Source organism: Anser anser (assembly GCF_964211835.1).
Source record: "Anser anser genome assembly, chromosome: 11".
NCBI classification, from domain to species: domain Eukaryota; kingdom Metazoa; phylum Chordata; class Aves; order Anseriformes; family Anatidae; genus Anser; species Anser anser.
This window is the reverse complement of record NC_139732.1, coordinates 19,771,702-19,795,167: the sequence shown is the minus strand read 5'-3', so window position 1 is coordinate 19,795,167 and position 23,466 is coordinate 19,771,702. Positions and strand designations below refer to the sequence as shown.

At 40.4% G+C, this 23,466-nt stretch overlaps 1 long non-coding RNA gene across 1 annotated transcript in view; it reads left to right on the top strand.

Annotated features, from left to right (window-relative positions):
- Window positions 1-23,466, top strand: part of LOC310905352 — a 94,378-nt gene that overhangs the window by 5,271 nt on the left and 65,641 nt on the right. Inside the window, exon 2 of the long non-coding RNA XR_014588948.1 lies at window positions 555-23,246. This is a non-coding gene — a long non-coding RNA (uncharacterized lncRNA). The remainder of the gene's footprint in view (window positions 1-554; window positions 23,247-23,466) is intronic.

The following is a 23,466-nucleotide window of genomic DNA, read 5'->3' as shown; positions in this document are numbered from 1 at the left end:
AGAGGGTTTCTCTGGCTTTATACTGGTATAACTAAGAATGCTGCATGGTTTGCTGTGGTAAGGGGAGTAAAAAGATGTGACTTGTTAAATGAGGCTACGGTACTTCTGTGGCTGTGTTTTATTCATTTGCTGTTAGCTTGCAATGATTCTTCTTTTGTGTGTGTTTTCTTTGTTTTCTCCCTGCAGCTTGTTTACTTGCCAACACTTGGGAATTTTGTTTTTACAAGGTGTTTATGGTGTTAGCTTTAAGGCATATATTTAAGCATCTGAAATGTTTCAGGTTTTTAAAGTTTGAGGTAAATACAATATTACTCTGCCATGTACAACATGTAAATATCTACACTATGAGCACTTTTAAGTACTCAGAGCTCAAGTCCCATTCATCCAAACAAATGTATTACTTTCAGTATGAATAGATTAGGACTAAATATAAAATGGCTGCATAAATGAACATGGGGGTTTAAAAACTCACTCCTTCCTAGGCAGCCACTTAAGGCTGATGTTCAGGTGGGTTGGTTCAAGCGCTGTGCTGTAGCTGTGGTGCATATTTGCAGGGTGCAGGACAAATTGGAGTCTCAAGAGGCTGACATTGAATTCTTTGCTCTGCCACAATCTGCTTTAATTCTCTGTGTGCCTCAGTTCAGCCAAAAGGACTTCACTGTTGCTGATGGAAGTTGAGATAAAGGCACTGGAAACTGTGAAAACCTCGAATCGGAGGTACCAGGCTGTCAGCGGAGGTGTGTGCTGTTCTGCTAATCGTTTGCCTGTAAAGCCCGCAGAGGAGAGGGAAGCTTTACACTGAATGAGCGTGACAGGGTCACGCAGGACTTTGTGCACCTCGGGGACCAAGTTTCAGAAAAGAGTTTCAGGTTTTTATCAGCAGTCTCTGCGGCTGAAATGCAAACAAAATTGTTTAAAGAGCTCCAACAGAGCCATACAGATGACTGTCCTGGGGGAACAGGCTAGTCGTTAGACCATCACCAGTGTAAGCTTATTGACCACAAAGTTGTGTAGACAATAAGCACAGAAAATGTAAGTCTGAAACTGAAAAACCTCTGGAAAGTGTCTTTGTGAACATGTAGGTTCTCAGAGGATGTTTGCCACCTCTCTATCGATCTGTCGATGTAAGTCACAATGACCGTCCTGCTTATAAGAAAAGGATTGCTTCCCTTGGAACTTGTATGTGATAAAGATTGTAATCATCGCTTCCTAACAGCGCCAAAAACCATACACAGCGTCTCCCCATGCAGCAGGTCTGAAAGCCCTGGATGGGCGGGATGTGTCCTCAGTTAATTGTTGCTGTCTGGATTATTAAAGTATTCGCTGTGTGTCAAGCTTCACCTCGCTTGCTGGTCTCAGCTTGCCTTCTAGGCAGAGTTTGATATAGGCAGGAACAGGGTGCTCAGCATTGTGGAGGAGACAGCAGCCTCCAGAAAGGTGCTTGGTACAAGGGGAGATGCTCAGCTGCAGCCCATTTTTCCCATTCAGCTCCTTGCCAGGCCTCTGCTGTATTTACAGCTGCTGTCCTTGTGAAGTAGTGGTTTTGTCCTGGTGAGCTGCTGCCCTCGGTGCTCTGCTCCGGCTCACGTCATGGCTCCAGGAAGGCAAGAACCCAACTGCAAAACCATCCGGACTTCATTATTTATTAAAGCTGGGAAAAAAAAAAAAGATACCCAAGTCATAAATACATGGGTAACATCGCTTAATCCTGCAAAGGCAGTGCTCTTATCACAAAAGGTGTTCAAGCACAAATAAATTGTTTCTGGGCCCAGTAACACATTTACAAAGTTGACCAAAACTACCAGCAGCATTAAGATGAAGATGCAGTGTTTTTAGAGCATGAAATAGTGTTGCTGAGGGTAGTCTTGAAACTGGCACTGTTATTCTTGATACTAAGTATGCTTAACAGATACAGCAAGGCACAGACCATGAAACGTCACAAATGAAAACCAAAAGTATGCGCTGCCTGATAGTGATATATTGCATGCGATGAGTTGAATGAATCTTTTGTACTGCAGTTGTGCATCTGATTGCATGCCCCGAGGGGTTGTTTTCCCAGCTCCTGTTGGGAAATGATTCATCCCCTTGAAACTGGGAGTTAGTATTCCCTTCTCTGGATGGCTGCACCAGTTGGTTTGCTTCTGTGCAAGCAAATCATTAAGATCACTGATATAAGAGTGGAGATTAGGATTACTCGAAACCAGGATGGTGTTCTAAGATTAATGTACTGCCCTTGTAATGACTGTTTGCAGCAGACGTATGTTAGTATATTGCCTTCCTGTTACCGGCACTGTAGTCACCGTTTGATGGATTGTTACCTGTCTATTGTACGCTGCAAAACAATGAGAAAGCTTGCGCAGATTTGAGTTTAATTGCTTCTCGCACTGGTGGGTTTGTTTCCTTTTATTTCTAAGGGATAAGGGTCAGAAACCCATATGTAGGTAGGTTTAAAAACCTCTTGGGGAAAAAAAAGTAATCTGCATCTCTTCTTTTAGATCACACTCTAATCCCTTTGCCTGTTATGATTACAGCAGACTTCAGAAGGTTTTCCACCAATTATAGTCTTATTTCTGGATACTATCCGTACAGCTTAGAATGGTACTTTTTTGTCTTCCTCTCTCCCACAATACAGCAGCTGCACAGAAAACAGATGGCACAGAGTCAATCCAGTTGAAATTAATGGAGTCAGGCTATCCACACAAATCTTTGCAATGAAAAAGAAGAGATAATTTCTTCTGTGAGTTGTGTACAAGATGTATGTTGTTTGTAAAGGAACTTAGTTCACAGAAGGACAAACTGTAACCAGTGAAGACGAAAGCCTGCTTTTTAAAACAAAACTCAAATATCAGGATGTTGAGAGTGGTTTCACTGTCTTAATGAAAATACCCTATCTGTAGTTAAGGATGGAATAATATTTCTGCTCATGCAAAGTTTTGCTTAAACAATAACTGCATGCAATGATACACCATGTAGCTCAGCTTTATATGCAGATTAGTAATGAATTTGCAACTGGACTTGTTTGAACCCCTGAATCTTAAAAAAAAAAAAAAAAAAATCAAAATTGCATGAATAAGCATTTGTACATAGGTGTTTATAGTCTGTGTCCATAAAAACCCAGTTGCACAGGGGAGCAGATTTACAAAGGTCTTCTGATGTCTACTGGGAGTTTCAAAACCACTTAAGCAATTAGGCTCTGAATACCTTTACGGCTGGTACAAATTAGGTGACTAACTTCTGCAGGTGTTTTTGCAAATCCCACTAGGCTCATATATGCATAAATAGGTGCCTAAACAATGTTTGTATGTTTGCTCCATAGTCCCTAAACCTTTCGGTGACATATTTTGTTCCTTCCTCTGAGTAACCAAATTGTCTCCTTGTTGTGAGTAATCCACTTGTCAGGAGTTAATGCCATGTCTTGCAGCTGCTCTGTGCAGGTGGGGTCACGGCTGGTGTTGAGCCAAGCGAGCTCATTCTCCTTCTTCTGTTGCTGCTTCTTGGGAAGAGTCCAGGAAGGCACTGCACGTACAGAAGGAACAAGCATGTTTGCTGCAGCACACCTGTGTTTGGCACCAGGGAATGGTAGCCTGAGTTTCTAGGAATGGTTTGTTAAATCTGTGATCGTAGAGCGTGGTGGCTGTGTGCTAGCCAGCTTGGTTAACGCTGTGTCAGGAGGAGTGCTGGGTGGATGTGTTAGAGACTCCTTAATGAAGGAATGTGTCACAATCTGGTTGTATTAAATATATCTGTGTTGAGGCTGGAGTCTTACGCTGTTGTGATAAGACAAAATGACAAGTGTACTCTAAGCAACAATTTTACATATTTTCAACAATTGTAGGTTTTTTTATTCTTCACAATAATCAGACAGTTGGAAGAAGAAATGGCAAATAGGGTATGATGAGGATTTAAAAGCATTGCAAGAAGAATATCAGAAGATACTGATTAGCAATGAGATGTGGCAGGTTATGTATGAATAAAACAAGCTGCCTAGGATTACAGCAGAATCCTGTTGTCAAAGGTGTAAGCTCTTTACAAACAAAGCATCAGCAAGCCTAACCTTGCTCCTGAAGTGATGGGGAGAAGCACCGGGGTCGCAAGCAGCCGTCAGACTTGTATTTTCTGCCTCTTTGACTGGGGTGACATTACATGGCATGTGGCCTTTATTTGTGTTATGTTTGGGCTTATGCACTGACATTCCTGTTTCTGCGAAAGGCACGTCTAGTTAAGTATTGCCATTTCATGTATAAGTGTCAGCTGGAGAGGAGGGAGGAAAAGAAACTTCCTAAAACTGAGCCCATTAGCAGAAAACAGGAAACTACTATCAGCTAATACCAGGGTGAAGTCTTAAGATTGCCAGCCATCAGGTGTTTTACACATACCTTTTCCTGGATGAAACACTTTATTCTCCTCTACTTCAAGGCTCAAACAGCCTTTTGGGGTTTATAGCATTTATTTAAAAACAGCAAACATTTCATTATTTCCACACTGTTCAGGGACTATAATTTACTTAATGCTAGGAACAATCACATTTCTCAGGGACTTCTGTGAAATGTCACCTCTAAAGGATGGCTCCCTTGTTGGTAGAAGTGAAAGCCCCATTTGTAGTTTTCATTTTTATTTTGATTTAATTCTCAACCGATTCAACTTTCACACCATGCATGAGTGACTAAATTCATTTCACTTGTCAGAAGAGAAAAATTTTCATAATTAAAATCTAAAACAAGGATGGCCTTTTGCTTGCTGACCACGTACTCTACATCTGTTTTATTTCCTTCTTTTGTGGTTGGTTCCATTGGCTTTTGGTCTGGACATAGTCTGGGGCTGGGTATTTTCTTCCTTCCTGAGCTGTTATCAATGGACAACCTTCAATAATTTGTCAGAGCTTTGGAAGAATACCAGTTGAGGGTACAGATGTGCCTTGGATAAAAATCCTCCCTGTCCACATGAAGACAGCCCACTCTTGTTTATAAGGCTAGTGCACTGCGAGGTGATACCATGTGTAGGTCTCAAAGGTGAGATAATGTGCAGCTGTTCCCCCAGTATTACCCTGGCATGAAAACCTGTGCAAACATTTTTGTAATTCTACCTAAAACCAGAGTTTTTGTAGCAAGGTGGTCCTGATGTGTTTTGTTCCTCTTTGGTTGATCTCCACCAGTCCTGCAGGGGGACCTCTGCCATGCACATCTGTCCCCTAATTGAGCTATCAAGCCATTTTGCACAAGCCAGCAATCAGCTACTGCATGGTAATAACTTCAGCTTCTTTCCTGTGCTGTGGACGGTCACCAGGCCGAGAAAACAAAGGTGAAAAATTCTATTCCAACCAACCAGCTAGAGAGCAAAGACTAATTCAGTTGCTGTTTAAATTGGCCTAGGGTCCAGGGCTAGTGCAAGGCAGCACACAAGTCTGGTAGTGGGAGGAGCAGCAAAATGGTTGTGGTTCCACCACCTGCTTTGTCCATGGAAAGCAGAGCTTGTTGCCTTCCTTCTCCATGCAGGCAATCTCTGGTGGGGAGGGTCTGTCATTTCAAAATGTACCTGGAAAAAGCATACTGAGCTCTTCTTCCGAAAGTTGGGCTGGTTTTCATTAAGAATCTATGCACTATTATTCTCTAAACGTACTTGCCACTAAAACCTTATGCAAATAATTATTACAGCTAAGCCGTGGTCATAATTTCCATTTCACTGAGGTCAGTTGTGCTACATTTTTAGGATTAGTTGCTAGTGGTATAAATGTCTTACATTCATCTTTGAGGGTGCTGGCTTTAAATTAAATATAGAGCTGGGGTATGTGTATCTGCTTTAGGCTTGCTAGTTGCTAATGTGCTCCTTTTAATCAAAATCCATTACCTTTCATGTGGCGCAAAGGATTAACCCTTAAGTTGCTCTGGGGACACCATTCAGTTAAAATAGCACTGATAAAGTCAGTGTTATATAGCATTTATGCTTTCCTGTTGAAATAAATGGTCCCTGGGAAGTTCTGAACCGGGCAAGCCAACAAGCATAGCATTTCACAGGTTAATTATATTCAGTCTTTTCCAAATGTGGCTTTAAAAATATTACTTTTTTTTTTTTTCCAGCCTGTTTGAAACTTTTCTTAATGCTGGATCTACCCTGTGTACTACCTGGTAATGTTTTCCCTGCTGCCAGGTATACTTGTCTTTTTAAAGACATTAAAACACATGAGGGTGGGCTTATGTTAACAAAAATTTATCTTACAGTTTTCCAAGATAGAAAAAAGCTTGAGAAAATCAAAAGTTTCAGTTGCTGCAGAAAGTGAAGGAGAAACCAGATCTAATTTTAAACTGGGTATAGTGCATACTGGAAAAGAATTGTACTTTTAATTAAGTTTGTCAGCAAGTTATGCACGGCTGAAGCCTAAGGAAATGTTATGGGAGTATGGAAATGTAGGTCTGCAGTAGGTAGTATTTTACCTGGGACATCTGAGAGGAGAAATGTGGTATGTGATCAACCATTATGTAATGAACCTAGAGTTATCAAAACAATATCCACTGGTCTAATTAAAGAATTCTCCCCACCAACCTTTCTTTACTAATAGCCATCAGTCTCTTTTTTTTAAATAAACTGCTGCGGTAACTCCAGCACTTCCAGGATGTAGAAAATGTGTATAGTTGCAAATTTACCAGCAAACTTAGATTAATTTATGTAACAGATTTATGAGACTTGTGCTACTAAATTAGTTGCCTGGGACTACTAAATCCAAATTACCATCCAAGGAAGCCCTATGTGGTGACTGTTAGACCGATAGCCTCTCTGGTCATGAATTATATATGTCTTTTTGTCCTGGTGATTTCCCATGTGTTGGCAGGTTTTATTCTGTCTGTACCAAAATCAGACCTGGTATGAGCAGTCAGCTGGTGGCTTTGAAAGCCAAAGTGAAGTAGTACTGAAGTGCTTTCAGGACTCGAAACAGGCTGAGATTGGATTCAGTGAGCTTGGAGAGGAGGAGGGGGGGAACAATGAAACTACAGTGAATGATGGGTAATCCACTTAGTAATAATCTAAATATTTGAGTAAATATTGAGGAAGGAAGTGAAACACCTGCTTTTGTACCTTCCTCAGCCTCAAAATTCCAGTCCTTCTTTACGAAGAAATCTCCCCATATAGTGGGCTGTGAGGTGGTCTGGGCAAAGGGCAGCTTCCACCTTGGTTTCAGCAGCTGAGTGGCTGCTTGGCCCCCCTGACCTAAAAAGGTCACGCTTTTACCTAGTTCTAGTTTAGGGATTCTTATTTGTGTTCTGAACTTGAGCATGCTGTTTCTTCTGTGTGCATGAACAAATGGGAACTTTTGTCTTGCTCATGGTAAATCTGCTTAAGCATTGATTCCTCTCCATCAAAGAGAACTGAAGCAATTCATTGTTCTGACAAGCATCTCCTTACCAATTTTTCAAGGAGTTTCCCTGCTTGCTCTTAAGATTACCCTCTTCCCTCAATATTTCTTTAATCATGATACTTTCTATCTCCCCTCCACAAAAGTTAGAGAACACAGGGTCCTGTCCGTGTCACACACCCCCCCCCCCCCCTTTTCATATCCTATCAGCCAAGTAGACCTCTGGGATTGAGGTAGGTTGAACAGTTCTCTGGACCACCTTCAGGACACAATTTCTGGGTGTTATTAACCCTGCTGGAGTGGGACAGGAGATGTGGCAGTCAGGTCTTGTCTTGGTGCTCTCCCTTGCTGAGACAGGGTTTCCATATCTGAAGACTTTGCTTTATTAATGTTGGCTCCTCATCGGGGAAACATGCAGATGTCCAACCTGAAAAGCAGTGAAATTCTAGTGTTCTTGCAACCAGAAGAGGTTTGCTGGAGTTTTTCCCAAGGAGTAGAATTTTATTTGAGATTTTTGCTGTTGCTGACAATTAACAGAATCCTGAAATCTTCTTTTACTTGATCAGTTGGCTTGCAAACATTTATTTTCTGTGTACCATCCTCAATATGCCACAGGAGTCATTAACCTACATAAATTAACTGCATCCTCAAAATGTATAAACAAGCTAATTTTAAGCATCCTCTACATCTGTATGAAATGCATTTTGTGTGCTAAAACATTAAAATATGTAATGGTGAGAAGAATGGTGTTTAACATTGAGTGCTTTTAATCTTCAAAGAGTTTGACAAATATTAGTTGATTTAGTAATTTAATAAGTGATATTAACATGCAAATGCAAGATTCACCGTATATTTTGATTTGGCTTCAGTGATTCAGGATTTTCATTTCTTTTCTCCAAATGTCAGTGTAAAGATTAATTATTTGAGCAGCTAAACTGGTTTGTACACTCACTTGTGATTTCAACTCTGTGTTGCAAATGTTATTACAATAATAAAAAAAAATCAAAGTATTTCAAAATGAAGAGTTGTTTACTTTTTAATTTCTGGATTGGATGGTCAACAAATAAGATGGCTGATAAACAATTGTTAAAGAAGTCCTGTGCTGGAGTGTTACACTAGCTGTCATGCTAAATTACATTTCCAAATGACACATCTTCCATTTGATGCTTATGGAACAAATTAGGCAGAAAAGCACTTCATATTCCTAAATACTTTTAGCCACTGGGCTTTTCAAGGTTAAATAGACAACATACATGATCTTTGAAGTAGCAAATGGTCCTACTAAAAATTCATTAATATGCACATTAGCAAAAATTTGACAGGACCTCATGGCAGTTCTTGGTGACAACTAACAAGGGATGTTTCACAGGACCAATCAGACTTCCACGAGGTTCACTTTGTTAATTATTTGTAACTTTGAGTGCAGTGATAAAAGCATGCTAATAGGCCGTAGAAGCCTTTTTCTTTCCCCTGGCCTAATTAAGGACAAATTCATCTTTTTTGGCAAGACAGTACAGTGGCATGTCTTCAAAAAGGTCCTTTTAACTTCTTTTTCTTTTCACTCTGATTCACCTAATAATAATTATCAATGAAGAAGCAAGCCACTGATTGTGAAGAGTTGAATAACATTAGATGTCAAATCAATAAATATTATCTTTATTTGCAACAGCCAGCAAAAATGCAAGCATTGTGAGACTCTTAAATATCTAGCAAATGGATCGTGATCTGCCATAAGCTGTCATTGGACTACTGGCCTCATTGGCCTACAGAAGCTTATGCTGGCAATGGGTTTGCCCGCTGATTTTGTGGGCCGAGCATACAGTGAGTACTTCTGCATAATCATCTTTTAAAAAAAAAAAATTGGCTGTTTATGTAGAGCTTTGATGTTTGGTTTTGGCTTGAGGAAACACCTGAGCTGATGTGTTCTGGCTCCTAAATAGACTGGATGCTCACTACAGCTGAGGTTTCCTGTAAGCTTTGCTTCTGTTCAGAAAAGCACTTCAACATATGCTCAGGTTTAAGCTTCAGGATGATGTTTCTGTCCTACAAAGCACTTAAGCAAATAAGTAAATTTCAGGATAACAGTAGCCTTGCAGTGAGTAGTTGCATGCCTTTAAAGAGGCAGGCCAATATTTTTGTTATTATTTCCTTTGGCTTTTAGTTGTAGATCACCTAACACTTCAATCATAACAGGAGCAATGCTGTTTCAACCTCTTGCAAACTCCTTGAGGATTTATCCCATTACTGCCCTTCCCATGAGGTTTCACTGAAAAAAAATAGTCCGGAGGTGGCTACCTATGTAGATCTGGAGTAGAACACAGTAATTTTGCAGATGTGAGTCATAAAGCTTTAATTTCCATCATGTGTTTAGCACTGGTGGCTCCTGTCAGTCCTGAAGCAGTATGCAGGGGTTCATACTGGGGGTTCATACTGGATCAGAACGATCTACCTCTGAGCTGCTCATTCCTTAACCAGGCTGGTGCTCAGGACACCCTGGGATATCTTTCTTTTTCCTCCAGTTCTTTGTACAATGCTCCCATCCACCCTCCAGCATCCCTAGGTGAATATTTCCCATATGCATAGCAATTTCAGTCACTAAAATCTTCAGGGCATTTTGAACAATCTGAAAGTTGCTTTCGCTACCAGAAGTGTTAGTGCTACTCTTAACTTAACAAGCGCTTCGGATGTTTAGCAGCTCTGCTGCTGCCTGCTTCTCAGAGTCATTCTTCCTCTTTGCCATCTTCACAAGAAGGTGCTTCGTCATGTTTGCTCTGTGGCACCATCCCCTTAAGGACCTTCAATTGTGTACTTGACTGTCACATCACTCAGAAGAGAACAGGCTTTTTATTGTGCCTCTCACAAGGCTTTCTGGGGCATCGTGTTACCCCACTTTATACATCAGTTTAGCCTCTGCTCTTCCCTCATTAAACATTGCATGAGCACATCTTCACTGAAGAACATAATGGCTCTTTTAAACGGTCGTTTCCTTCTCCTTCAGAATTACATTTAAGTCTATTTGGGTTCTTGTCCGCTTACTTTGCCTGAATGCTGAAAGGTTTTCTTTTTTTCCTTCACATAGTCGCTATGGAGCATCATTAGAAATTTTAGCATTGCTTAAACTTGAAGGAAAAAAAGAGAGATTCGTGATTGTGCTTCTGCACAACAGGCCACGACATTCTACGTAATCAGCCTCTTTCAATATGTACAAAAAATAATTTCCATTATGCCTTAAAAACAGCACCTCCTTGAATCAAACTGAGACAGTGAAATTACTATAAATGGAAATATGATATTAAATGTCTGAAAACCACCTTCACAGGTTATTCAGGTTTCAAAGAGATAAAAATAAGAGGAACAATAGAGTATTGATGGGGAAATTATTAATAATGGCTTAAAAATATAATCAACTCCAGAGCTTGTCTTGAAATAGGACAGTGTCAGTACCTTACTTAGGTGTGAGTGGAGTGTGGATCCATTGGGCACACAAAGGACTAGAAGTGCTGTTTTTGTGCCAGCTTCTGTCACCAACCTGCTGTCTGAGTTTAGCAGCCTTTTGGCTCTGCTTTCCCAGGGCACGAAGACAAGTTGCAGACATCCAGATTCATGGGGATGATCATTTACAACCAAGCTACCATTTGCAAGTTTGCAGCTTGGTTGCAAGTGTTCTCACATAGCTGGCTGTATGTGTGGCATACTTTACCGTTGCTTGTAAAAACCTCACAACCTTAAGTGTATTTTTTCCTGAAATGAGGAGCTGTTTCCACCTGCCCTGTTGTTTTGATAGACCGCTGAGGCATTCATGGACTGTGGAGCACCCAAGAAGACTTTAGCAGAATAAGGAAACAAACCCCTGTTGCTGTCCCAAGGGTAAACCACGTGAGCTGTTTTAGCAAAGGAAGAGAATCTTGGAGAGGAAAGTCTGCACCTGCTAAAAATGGCAGGTTGGTTGTATGAGCCATCCTTTGTCACCCACCCACATAATCAGCTGGATTCCTTCTCTCTTTGAAGCTGGCTAATGTAGTTTATCGTATAAAACCCATTTACTCAGGCTATATGCGGGAGGAAGAAGGGTGAACTTCCCCATAATGCTCATGAAACACTTTGATATCTTAGCCTGGAAGGCACCATAGAAGTGCAATGGATTATTATTAATGAATTAACTAAATGATTAATTTAGTTAAAAGCTAAATTATTTAATTATTCATTAAATTAGCCCCAGATGTGACAGCAGCAATGAGACAAGCACTCAGTCTGCAAAGCAATAACACAACTCACATTAAAAAGTTGTTTTCTCCATTATTTAATGAATTAAAGCTTTGGTTATAAACAAGTCATCCAACAGCCTTTTCGGTCATGGTACAACTGATGCCTCTCTGGTGCGTCGTTACAGATGATAGCAGTGAGATTGGAGACAAGATGAGGTCGTTCCTAATGAAGAAGAACTTAACCTTTTTGATAGTAGGATGTCTAAAACTAATTAATCCTATTCTTAGAAACTCTGAGGTGAATAAAGGCGTGTCATTTCACAGAAACTTCCCTCTGGAGAACAACTGTGGGCTTACCAGAACTGTAGAGGTTTTCCAGAACTTGAGCAAATTTTTTAACATCACACGTGTGTGAGAAAACGAAGCCAGATTCATTTCCAATGAGTGGCTTCACTGAAATCAAATACACCAAAAAGGAATTTTGGATTGCTTATTTTTCACCTGCACAACTAATATGACCTTTTAGCATGTCACTCCCCACCCGACCAGATCTATTTGAAAGGCAAAATGAGGATGGGATATTTTTTACTGTTCTGGTTTTACTTCTCTGGAGTAAGAGACGTTTTCAAAATGCTGGCATACCAAATGAATGCCTTCAGTGCCTATATAGGTTGGATTACACAGTAGGTCCAGCAGCAACCAGTGGGACTGTAGAATGTGCAAAACCTGTGACACCAAAATTCATTGAGGAATTTTCTATGAAATATGTTCATTTTTTATTTGCAATGGCTTAGGGATATTTCTGAATGAAGACACTCCACCAAAATTTAATGAGTACTTAATTGAACTAGCTTACCTACATCTTTGAGCCTCCCAAACACCTCTAGTCTGTCCTTAAACGCTGCTCTTTTTTCTCAGAGACTGCACGGGCTGGCCCAGGTAGGTGTCTGATCTTGACCTGGGCAGTCAGAAATATTGAGACAGCCAGTCTGGACAGAGTAATATATCCTCACCTTTGGTAGCATCCAAGCTCCTTCCAATGCAGTGATTTATTTTATTTTTTTTTCTGCTTAGCCTTGCCTGCCTTTTCCTTTTTCATTCTCTTTTGCAGACACATGAATGCTAGCAGACACTGCCGTTATCATCTTACAAGGCAGAAGTCAAGCTGCATTTGGGAACAGCTGTTTAGCAAGTTTTGTGAACTCTTGCAATTTAGATTATCAATCAACCACTGGAGTCTTAGGCCTCAATTCAGCAATGTCCCAGGCATACAATTAAATCTATCATGCTAACTTGGCCTATTGAAGTCTGCTGGCAGGAACGAGGTTTAAGTTATGTATGTCCTTGAAGAATTAGACCTCTTATTCTCTTCTAGCACTTCAGATAGAATAGTCGGAAGCCAAATTTCTTGTCAGGTTCACTGTATCTCCACCTGCAGAACAGCTGTCTGCAAAAGGCCTTGTATTTTATGATTATTAATAATTCTAGCTTGTGCTACAAAAATATAAGGAACTTCAGCATTTTTTTCAGCTCAGTACTTAAATTCTTGAATTAAACTTTGAGACATCTTGTTTCACACATACTGCAGAGGCGGAGAGTGGAGACAAGTTGTCATGCATGAATGAAGATGCTGGGAATTAGATGAAAGAGATTTTCCCACCTACTAATAAAAGTCAAAAATGACTCATCTGAAATAGAGGAGATTAACAGTGGCCAGTAATATGAGTACTGCTTTGCTGATGTTTGATGTTGGCTATTCTTATGAAAAATATGACCCAAGAAATCCATGTGAAATACCAGACAGCCAAAGAGACTTGATGAGAGCCATTTTTTTAGGCCAAAACTTTGATACAGAAGTCTCTCTGTTCTTCTCTTCCTCAGATCCACAATTCCTTAACTTTAAAAAAGTGTTCAAAAAGATTTTTCTCAGACTGTTCCTAAAACAAGAGTTGACAGATTTCAGAACATGTATTTTGTAAAATAAGAAAGAAAAGTGAGCTCAGGTTAGTGGCCATTAACATGTCAGCTAGATAAATCAGAAGGCTTCTACTAAGGATCTTAATAATAATAATAAAAATTCCACTTGGGACAATGAAAAGTGGGAAAATAATCACCAGTAGGATTTTATTTCCCCCAGGTTCCAGGGGGGAACTATGAAAATGTTAATTCACAGAGGCACTTAGAAAGGCATTGCCTAAATTTATCTATTTTGGCTGACAAAAACTTACTTTAAACTAATTTACACTATCCATCATGAAGTATCACTTCAAATGAAAAGATTTAGATTTTAACGTAGGACCATAAACTCCCAAGGACTTTTGGACAGTGAACAATGAGTTCAACCATCCTATTGAGAAGCTGGTGTGATCTGCAGTCTCCAGAGGACACTTATCTCACTAGTTATTGCTGCAGGGAGGTCTTGTAAGACCAGTGGGTTTGATAAAGTACAGATCTCAAATGGTGGTAAGAGGAGTTGACTTGGGACCAGGAAGCAGACAGATTCTGTAAAGGTTTTATTAGTGTCTTGTGGTAGAAAACAAGTTGTCCCTCTTCCCTTTTAAGAAGGAAGAGGTCACGAGGTTTGTATTTCAGTGGCCATAGCAGGGTAGGTCTCACGGCTTATTCAGGTACAATTTGTCAGTGAAACTCCACTGAAGGAAGCAATGAGCTTCCTACCTAACCTGCTTCCTAAACCATTGTTGTCCTGTAGATCAAGAGGAGAGTACCAGTAGCAGGGTGTTCTCTTCCCCCCTTCTGCAGAAGATTTACGATGTAATGAAGAATTCCTGTTCTGATGCCTTTTAAATAGATTCCTGCAAAAGAGTTGCAGAACATTTTCCCTGTGAATCCCCATTCAGCTCATCTTACAATTGAGCTGCTTTACAAATGGGGAAAGAAGTTCCCAACTTCATTTGAAGTTGGGAATTTTCAGGCTTGTAGGCTTCGGTCTCTTTAGTGGAGAGAGTTAAAAGATGATATAATCATATATTAACGACAATAAGCTACTTACTGTCTCTGTGACACTGGAACTTGGCTCTGGGGAGGCAGTCAAAGCATCATCTATTTGAAGGGGCAAAGGTGAGGCATTGCACTGGTGTTTTTATGAATATTTCATAGCTTAGAGCAGTAACCTGTCTATTCCCATTGCAGATGCCTACTTACACTTTAAACAAAACAGAGTGTAGCTATAAGCAGATGTACATTGGTTTAAATTTTCCTTTGTACATCAGTAAATTTGCTGAAATTGCGTGGGCAGAATGTGAAAATAATGTGTGGTGTAGAGGAAGAAGGGCAGAGATGAGACCTCAAGGGTTTAAGAGCAATTTTTGCGTGCTCCCCACAGAAGATAGGAAACCACACAAAGAACTAAATTAAAAAAAAAAAAAAAACTCATGCTGTCCATGCCTTGCACCTGGGCTATGCTGGCTGCATCAGTGGGACTGATCTTGCAATGCCCTGCCGCAGGATGCACGGCTCCCACACAATGCTGGAGGAGAAGAGTTGTCCTCATGTGCTGTCTGTGATACACAAGCAGCTTTGATTCAACACGTCAAAATCAATGGTAGTGTGTGTGCCTGTAACAGCAATTGCCCTTTCTGTGACTCTTGCTGTTTCATTTACTCAGCAGTTTCAAGGCCAGACTGTTTCTTTGGAAGATATCACTGGGGAAAAAAAAAAAAAAATCCCAAATCTTTTTCAATGGCATTTTACTTCTCATATACTGGTGTTAACCTCTAGCAGAGTTCCCAGAATTATCATTGATAGCGGCCTATGGATCAACTTTAAATTTTGTTCCCTGGCATTTCCTGGACTTTTTCTACAGTATCAAGTGGTGGTGGCTTTGCAGTAAAAGTGAAAATTGCTTGTAGTTTTTTAGTATTAAGGTAATGACAACTTTCAGCAAAATTTTTATTTCACAAACTTTCACAGCCAACGACCTCCAAAAGTAACAATATCCCAGCATATTATTCTATGTGCTTGTACTGCAAGAGGAACGTAGGTAGCTCTGAGGAGAAGCATCTAAATGCCGTGTGTAGTAATTTGACACACAACTGCCATTAGCAATAATGGGAATTGTATGTCTGATGATCCATCACACAGAGCAAAGAAAATTCAGCCCTGGGGGTTTGCTCTGCAGTGTTCAAAAGTGCAACACAGAATATAGAGACAAGACTAAGAGGCTTGTTTCTCATCTCATGCCCATAAAGAGATGCGAAGGACATTTTTTTTTAAGAAAAATCCAAATCCCTTCTTTTTTTAATTGATAGCATAAAGTAAGGCATTTATAAGCTTGACTATTTAAGCACACACTTTGAACCCAGCTGCTTGTAGCTGGGTGATTAAGGACCCTTCTTGCTCTCAACCTCAGGACTAGACACTTAAAGGGTCAAGAGCTCTGCTTGCTGGCTTGCTTCCCTCTTGAAATCAGCAGGCAAAGCTGTGTAAATGGCATGAAGGCCCAGAAGAGCTTTGGCCATGCTTGTCTCCCATGTGTTATTTGAAGAGCTACCTCAGCGTTGGAGCTGATCTAAAAACTAAAACTAAAACCAAAACACAGTTTTTATTGAAGTTTATCCAACTATTTTTAATTATTAATTTATTAAAATCACAAAAGTATAAGTTTTCTGTAATAATTTTGATGTTTTAATTTATTTTCATGGATTTCTTTTAAAGAATAAGTTTCCTAGCCCAATCTAAGAAAGACCTATCTTGTAAAATTTATCACATATACATCGGAGAGGCATAAACGGAGAGGCAGCAAATTCCTCAAGAGAGATGACTCCAATGGGAAAACAAGGCAGTGCCAAGTGAATGAGGACAAAATCTGGGCCAAAATGATTCATTAGACTGCTAAAGCCAGCTGGGACACTAGATCAATTTCTCTGGCTTCCCATGTAGCATAGGATGTAGAAGTGTATATCATTCTTGCATATTGACCCACGAGGACATTGCATAGTGAAAACTTTTTCCTCAGTTCCTCATTCTTATTTAAGGCATTTCCCCAGAAAAGACAAATTCAGGGCAAAAAGGTCAGCCTCTTCACTCCAGGATCTGTCTGTCCATGTCAGCAACAAGATTGTTTCATCCTCCTTATGAGCAATCAGTGATGGAAATCAAGAATAAGTACAGCGTAAGTGTTGGACCCTAGCTTTCAGTCTTGTCTCTCTCACAATAACGTGAGCTGAAACGAGTTAAATTTGTAGGAGTCAGCTTAAAAAAATGGTGAATTGATGATCTGGGAACCTTGTTTGACCTAAAATTCCTTTGCTATTTGTAAATGTGAAAAGAGACAAAAGGGGAGAAGAAAAGAGGAGAAATCAATGTGAGTTTTGGATCCAAAGTGGAGTCTGCAGATCTGACACACAAAGATGCTTTTGAGTTGGAAATGGGGCACATCTGATATCAAGGTTTGAGGGAGTTAAAAGTGACACATAGGAGACAAGTATTGCCTTTGTTTCATGCTACCTATTTCACCTTTCCTGAAGTTTTTTCCCTTCCAGCTTTCTTCTCTCCTCTTGCGACTACCTGCAGAAATAAGTTACGTGAAAGATGAGCTGAAGAACTGTTCTTAGGTATAAAGTTTCTTACAGTTTGCTGTAGCTCCTCACCACGTCCATCTGAAGGCACCTATGTAGTGTGACATTTCAAAAGGAATAGAAGAGCAGCCATGGGATGCTGGCAGAAGAGATTTGGCTTGTTAAAGCTCCTTCTCTTGCCTTCCCCTCCCCCCAGAGAGTAGAAATGTCTTCCGAAGTGGGAAGAATTGTGTTTGGTGCATTTAAGAACAGTGGAAAAAAGCATTAAAAATGCATGATCTGGTTCAGCACTAATGGTTTTGGTTGGATTAGAAGCAAAGTATGGACAAAGTAGCCTGATAGCTTTTTTCAGCTGCAGTTTCCATGGTCCTAAAAATACATTTCATGTAAATAATTCACTGCCCTGTATTCACAGTCAGTTCCCATCTCTCCCTCTTATAGCACACACCTGTACCTTTTTAATAAGTGAGGTTAGCTAAGTCATTGTACCTCCAACTCATCTTTCTTTATTTTTTATATTTTTTGTGATCCAAGAAAGTCCTTTAAAAAAAAATCTTGCTTAATCTTTTAGTTATGCATGTCCCGCTGTTTTATAGCCACACCAGACAATGGAAGGATAGATATTTTTAGTATAAATGCAGAATCCTGTGCTCAGTGATACACCTAATGTGAAGATGCAATGATGGAGGCTACATGCAAGTAACACAATTACAGGCTCTGCAATGAAGTACTCATTTGTCCGTACAAGTTCCTCACTTTCATACACAGTGCACATGTGCAATATAATACACCATACTTTATGCTCTAGCTAAGAAAAATAGAGTTCAGATGTTAAAATATGAAATCTGCATTTTTTTTTTTACTTTCTGTGCCACTTTCTGATTGACAGCTCCGCAGGAAAGTGTTTCTCTGGGCTGTGTTTGTTTGTATTTTCCAGATAGAAGTGTATACTGTATCTCTTAAGACCTTGTATTGTCTGTCACTTCCATTTTACTCAATCATGTACCTGTCGCTTTTGCTAAAACATGACTCTCATTTTTATGTGGGCTGTTTTTCTCTCTTCCAACATGCCTTGAAAGTTAGCTTTTCTGAAATCATAGACTGCATCTCCAGAACCAGGCTTAAATCTGCTCCAGCAATCAACTGCAGGTGCAATTTTGTGAGTACAACCAATTGCAGGAGGAAATTATAGAACTTAAAGATCAAGCATCTCCCTGATTTGTAAGCACAAATAGCAAGTATAAATGAAGTCGATGGGAACTGTAAGTGCACAAAGCTTTTCAGTGTAAGGCTGTTGTTTGCACCCACAAATTAGATGATAAGAAATCAAATCCTACTATTCGCACTGTCAGTTGATTGCAGGATTGATGCGGGAGCCTGAGATTAAGTCCCTCTAAAAATGTGACCCCTCAAGTTGCTTGTGCTTTTTCCAATAAATACAAGATTTGTCATGCACTGTTGGATAACGTCTGATCTGGATGGTATTCAGTGGATGGTATCTCTTGCTTCAGATTTAAAAATAATAATAATTGAAAAATGGGGAAACATAAGGATGTGGAGATACAAAGAAGCTGCTAGAAGGAAGGGACGTTTTTATAGGGTTCAGCCCTATGTACGCTGTTATGCTCTGGAAAATCTCAGTTATGAGAGTAAGATCACAGGTTCTGGGATGAGAACTGGGCAAGAAATATACCCTGTCCAACTCACTTTCCTTTCCTTAGGTGCTAGGTATTGTTTCTTGGGCAAAGCCTCTCTCCTGTTACATTTCTGTACATGTAGAAGCCCCATCTATGTGTGGCCAGGTGGCAACAGAAATCATAGTGGATACAAACTGTAAGTCATTGCACAATCTCTGTGCCTTCTCCTGTATGTTTCTTTAAAAAAAATAAAAAAAATAAAATAAAATGTAAAATGACTTGTATAGTCCTGCTGTTGGGTTATAGGTTAAGCTCAAACCCAGTCATATGTCTTGTACCACTACAGCCTCTTACACTTTGGACTAAAAGGTAATCATTTACTACTGGCTATCCAGAATTTTATATCCATATATCTCGGGGGTTTCCTAATATACACTTAGTAGTTTGAACTCGACCATAATTACACCCTTATTATCTTCATAAGCTTTACTTATCTCATTATCAACTCCTTCCTATGTTGGAGGTCAGTAGCATATCCCTTTTATTAGCCATTTAATCTTTTTACCCAGTAGCTCTATTCTCTTTGATTCATTTACTATATTTCTCTGAGGCTAATATTTCTGACATTTCAGACTAACCTCTCCCCTTGGCTTTTACTCTGTCCAAAGTAATCTGTACCCCTATAGATTTTGAGTTCATTACTGTCCACTTTAGGAGTCCTGGAGGTCGCCATTAAAATCTTTATGGTTTTGCCTTTAAAGCCATGCACTGTCACATCACTGCAGTTTGCTGGTGCTGCCCGTTCCTAGCGCAGGACATAACTGGGGAAGGCTATCATAATACTGTTTGCAAAGAGATGGGCAAAATGCCGTGGTGATGACAATAAATAAAAGGAATCCATTCCCATTACAGTAGCAAAACTACTCTGAAATTGCCATTCTTATAAAACAATATTTTTGCTCACTTATTTCACCTATATTTGCTGTTGTGTACCAGTTTTTTTAGAAATAGCATTTATTGATTTTACTTTCGCTTTGAGATATAATTAACATTTTGGAGGCTTAGGTTTCTTATTCCCTTTCCATCATGTTGTCATTAGCACGTGATCCCTTTCAACAAGAGTTCTGCTTCATGTTTCTGACCAGGTTTGTCTCTGCAAATTTGAATTTCTGTGGGGGAAAGGAAAGATTTGTCAGAAACGTACTCCAACTGCTTTCCTGAAGAAATTATTTCTTGCTTGCTAACTTTTCTTAATGACCCTCTTTGGATTTAAAGAAAACTATTTTTTTTTTTAACAAGGTGACACTTAAGCATTCTGAATGTACTCCAGCTCTTGGCAGTCTTAAGCGTACAGCTGAATGCATGCTAAGTCTAGCAAGGATAATTACACCAGCTGTGACCTTTTTGAACAAGTATTTGGACCAAAGCAGATTTCAGTCACTTCTGATTGACTTAGAGCTTACTTGAATTTGCATTCTATAAACTTCAAATATCACCTTCCAGGTACCGTGGTTAAACTCTGCAGGGTGTGTGTATGTTATCAGAGGTGTTATCATCTGATATTTGTTCCTCTTTATGATGTGTGGTGACTCTGGGGAAGTTTTACAGCAGACTGGACTACGTGTTCGTTGCGGCTTTGGGCTCGTGTGGCCGTGACAGGCTGTGAAGAGTGTCCCAGAGGTGAGTGCTCAGTTCCTGCCCTTGGGCTGGGGAGGGATGGAGTCAACATGTGGCACTTCAGCAGTGCGGCAATTCTCCATTTAATGCCTTGTGCTATGTGACTCAGCTCTTAGGAGAATAAAGGAAAGAGAAAAATGAATACAGACTAATAATTACTGGCTTTGGCATGGATTTTCAAATATATATATTCTCTGTTGAAAAGCTCTCACTTCGCTTTAGAAAATCAGAATATCATTGGTTTGCTGAGATTCTCCTGTAATCTGGAGTAGAATTTTAAATTTTCTTAGTGTTGCTCTTATATTTTTTTTTCCGTCTGTAATGTTACATTTGACCTCCATTTATTATTAGAGGACAGATGTTTAAGGTAGCTTGTATGATGATGTCCTGCATCATATTTAACAAAACTTTCATGTCTGTTTTAGGGGATATACCCCTGAGCCTGCCTGCTGAATAGTAGGATCGGTTAATGCAGCTTTATTTCTAATTACATCCATTGAGTGATCAGCGCAGACTTCTCAGAGAGTGCATATGAATAATTTTTAGTTATTTATTTAGGAGTAGCTCCTTTTTTATATAATTGTTATGCTTGCATGAGGTATAGTTGTATTCTATTATTTTCACCTTTTAGAATTCCTTGCTTGCACTGGATAACCTTTTTGGCTTCTGTGCCATGGGGCGGACAGAGCTGACAGCATTCCTTTGCCTGGATTGGTTGTTTTCCACCAGACAATTTCACTGTTGACCAAACAATATGCTCATTTAGATCCGAAAGGCACTTTTATTGTGAAAGCTAAATAACTGTCATAGTGGAGACGCATAACTTCAGGCTGCTGCAAAGATTCTGGCTGTCAAAGGGGCTCTGTAGGCTCTCAGTAGCCTTTCTGGAAGGGTATGGGCAAGCCCGGGAGGCAGTGTCCAGCGCTGTTGCTTTTGCGTGGAATAGAAACAGATTATGCAAGAATCAGCATCTTGCAAAAGAAGCTCATCAGGGGCAGCACTGTGGCTGGGTAAGCCATATCCGAGAGGATTAAAGAGGTGAAACCTCTACCAGCTCTCTGATTATCTGCCATTGGTTAAGACAAGGATGGTACATTCAAGGTAATATAGTCCCATGTCTAACACCTATGTCTAACCGGGACCGGGCAAGCAAGCTGCTTCCCTTCAGAAGTCCTTTTTTGGGCCATCCATGATAGGCAGACTCTCTTGCAATACCAGCACGGCTCGGTTACATCAGGAGATAGTGCAGCCCACTAGGAGCAAATTGTATTACAGAGTAAAGCACTTGTTGCTCAGGACCTGCCATCCACACAGTACTAATTTCAAGGGATTTTGCTCCCAGTTAGCTCTAATTTGTCCATGTTGACTGCCTGCCTGTTAGCGCTGGGAGTACACCGTGTGCCTCTGGGTCACATCATCCAGCATTGTTTCAGCCCAGCGTTTACATCCTCGGGGCTGCTCCATGATGTGAACCAAACCCCAGTGGGGATGATCGAGAGGTGCAGTTCAACAGTGCACTGCTGATCTGCCATAGAACACTAGCACAGAGGTACCCTCTCTGTTTAGTAGTGGAAGCAAAGTATTGAAAGTGCTTTTAAAAGAACCTACAGCCTATACGCATCCGTCTCATCTGAACCCTTCTTTTTGTCTCTGATTAGTCACTTGTGTTCAGATTCAGCCTATCAAATACTGGGGCTTCCTGTATGCTGTTAAGCTTTGCTGATGTTTTTCTGCTTTTCCTGGCTGTGAGCTTGGCCAGAGCTGGTTCTGCTGCTCAGCAGGGGCTCAACGTGGAGTCTCCCATCCAATTACCCAGAGCTTGTCTCCTAACAGCCCTTAAGTGCTTGCTGAAGGATGGTTCATCTTAAATCATTCTTTCTGTTGGCTCTTTGCTCTGCACCAGTCTCTTGTTTGTTTAAACCAATATAGCCACATATAAAATACTGACAGCACATGCTCAATGTACTGGTAATAGAGTGCATCCTTTCAACAGCTTGTCCTCTTCAACAATCCTTATTTTTGTGTGCTGCTGTTTCTGGTGATATCTTGCAGATAGGGATTTTGCTCACAGGGAGACATTAGGCTGAGCGTTCCTGTAAATCCCACCCTAACTATGCATTTGGCATAATCATGTTATTTTAAAAGAAGGTAAAAGCAAATAGATGGGATGTAATATCCCATTAGCTAATAATGCATGCTCCACTGAGCTGGATTCATTTTCCACACAGGTTATACACAGTGCTGTAAGCATTTTGGCCAAGTTCTTCCCTGGTGCTACTGTTTTAACACAGCAATGTGCTGTACTCGATCCAGTCTGCGGAGGTGGGACAAGAAGATGTGGCAATTCCCAGATGTGTGAACCCTGCAGCGGCTGTCCCACTGCAGGTGGTTTGACCCAGCAACACCACGTGTGAAATAACCACATGTTAAAGGCTCCGAGCAAAACTGCTTTTTGCTTTTGAGCAAAACAAATGCCCAGCATGAAACAAATTGCTTCAGGAACATGGATGCAGACAGGTTTGCACCTAGGAGACTGCAGCACAAAGGCCAAACACATCATTGATTCAGAGGCTCTGGAAGCAAAGGAGAATGTTTTTTTTTCCTTCTTCCCTGTTAGCAGCAATTTCAGCATCTGTACTGAGTCATGAGTGTGACCAATGTGTGGAGTGTTTTGGGGTCTCCCTGTATGGGAAAATAGAGAGAAGACAGCACCAGCTCAGAGCCCCTGGGTGCTGTGTTGCCTCTCCCTCCCACGCAATGGGAGCCCAACCCCTCTGAGGACCTGGGACACCAAGCCTTTATGTCACCTGCCATCTAGACATCTCAGATGATCACACAAGTATAGGTGGGCTAATAATATCTTCCTCTTTTTCATCTTTGAGGGGAATAGACATACTCATGGAGCATTCTGCTCATGCAAGGGAAATTAGAAGAGTGGGAAGAAGATCCAGGTTGGCTATCACTCCTATGTATTTGATGCTATTCCCTTATTGACAGTGTCATATGGGCCCCATCCAGGTATTGTCACTAGAAGGGCTTTGGCTGTGGTGGGAGAGTTTTCTAGA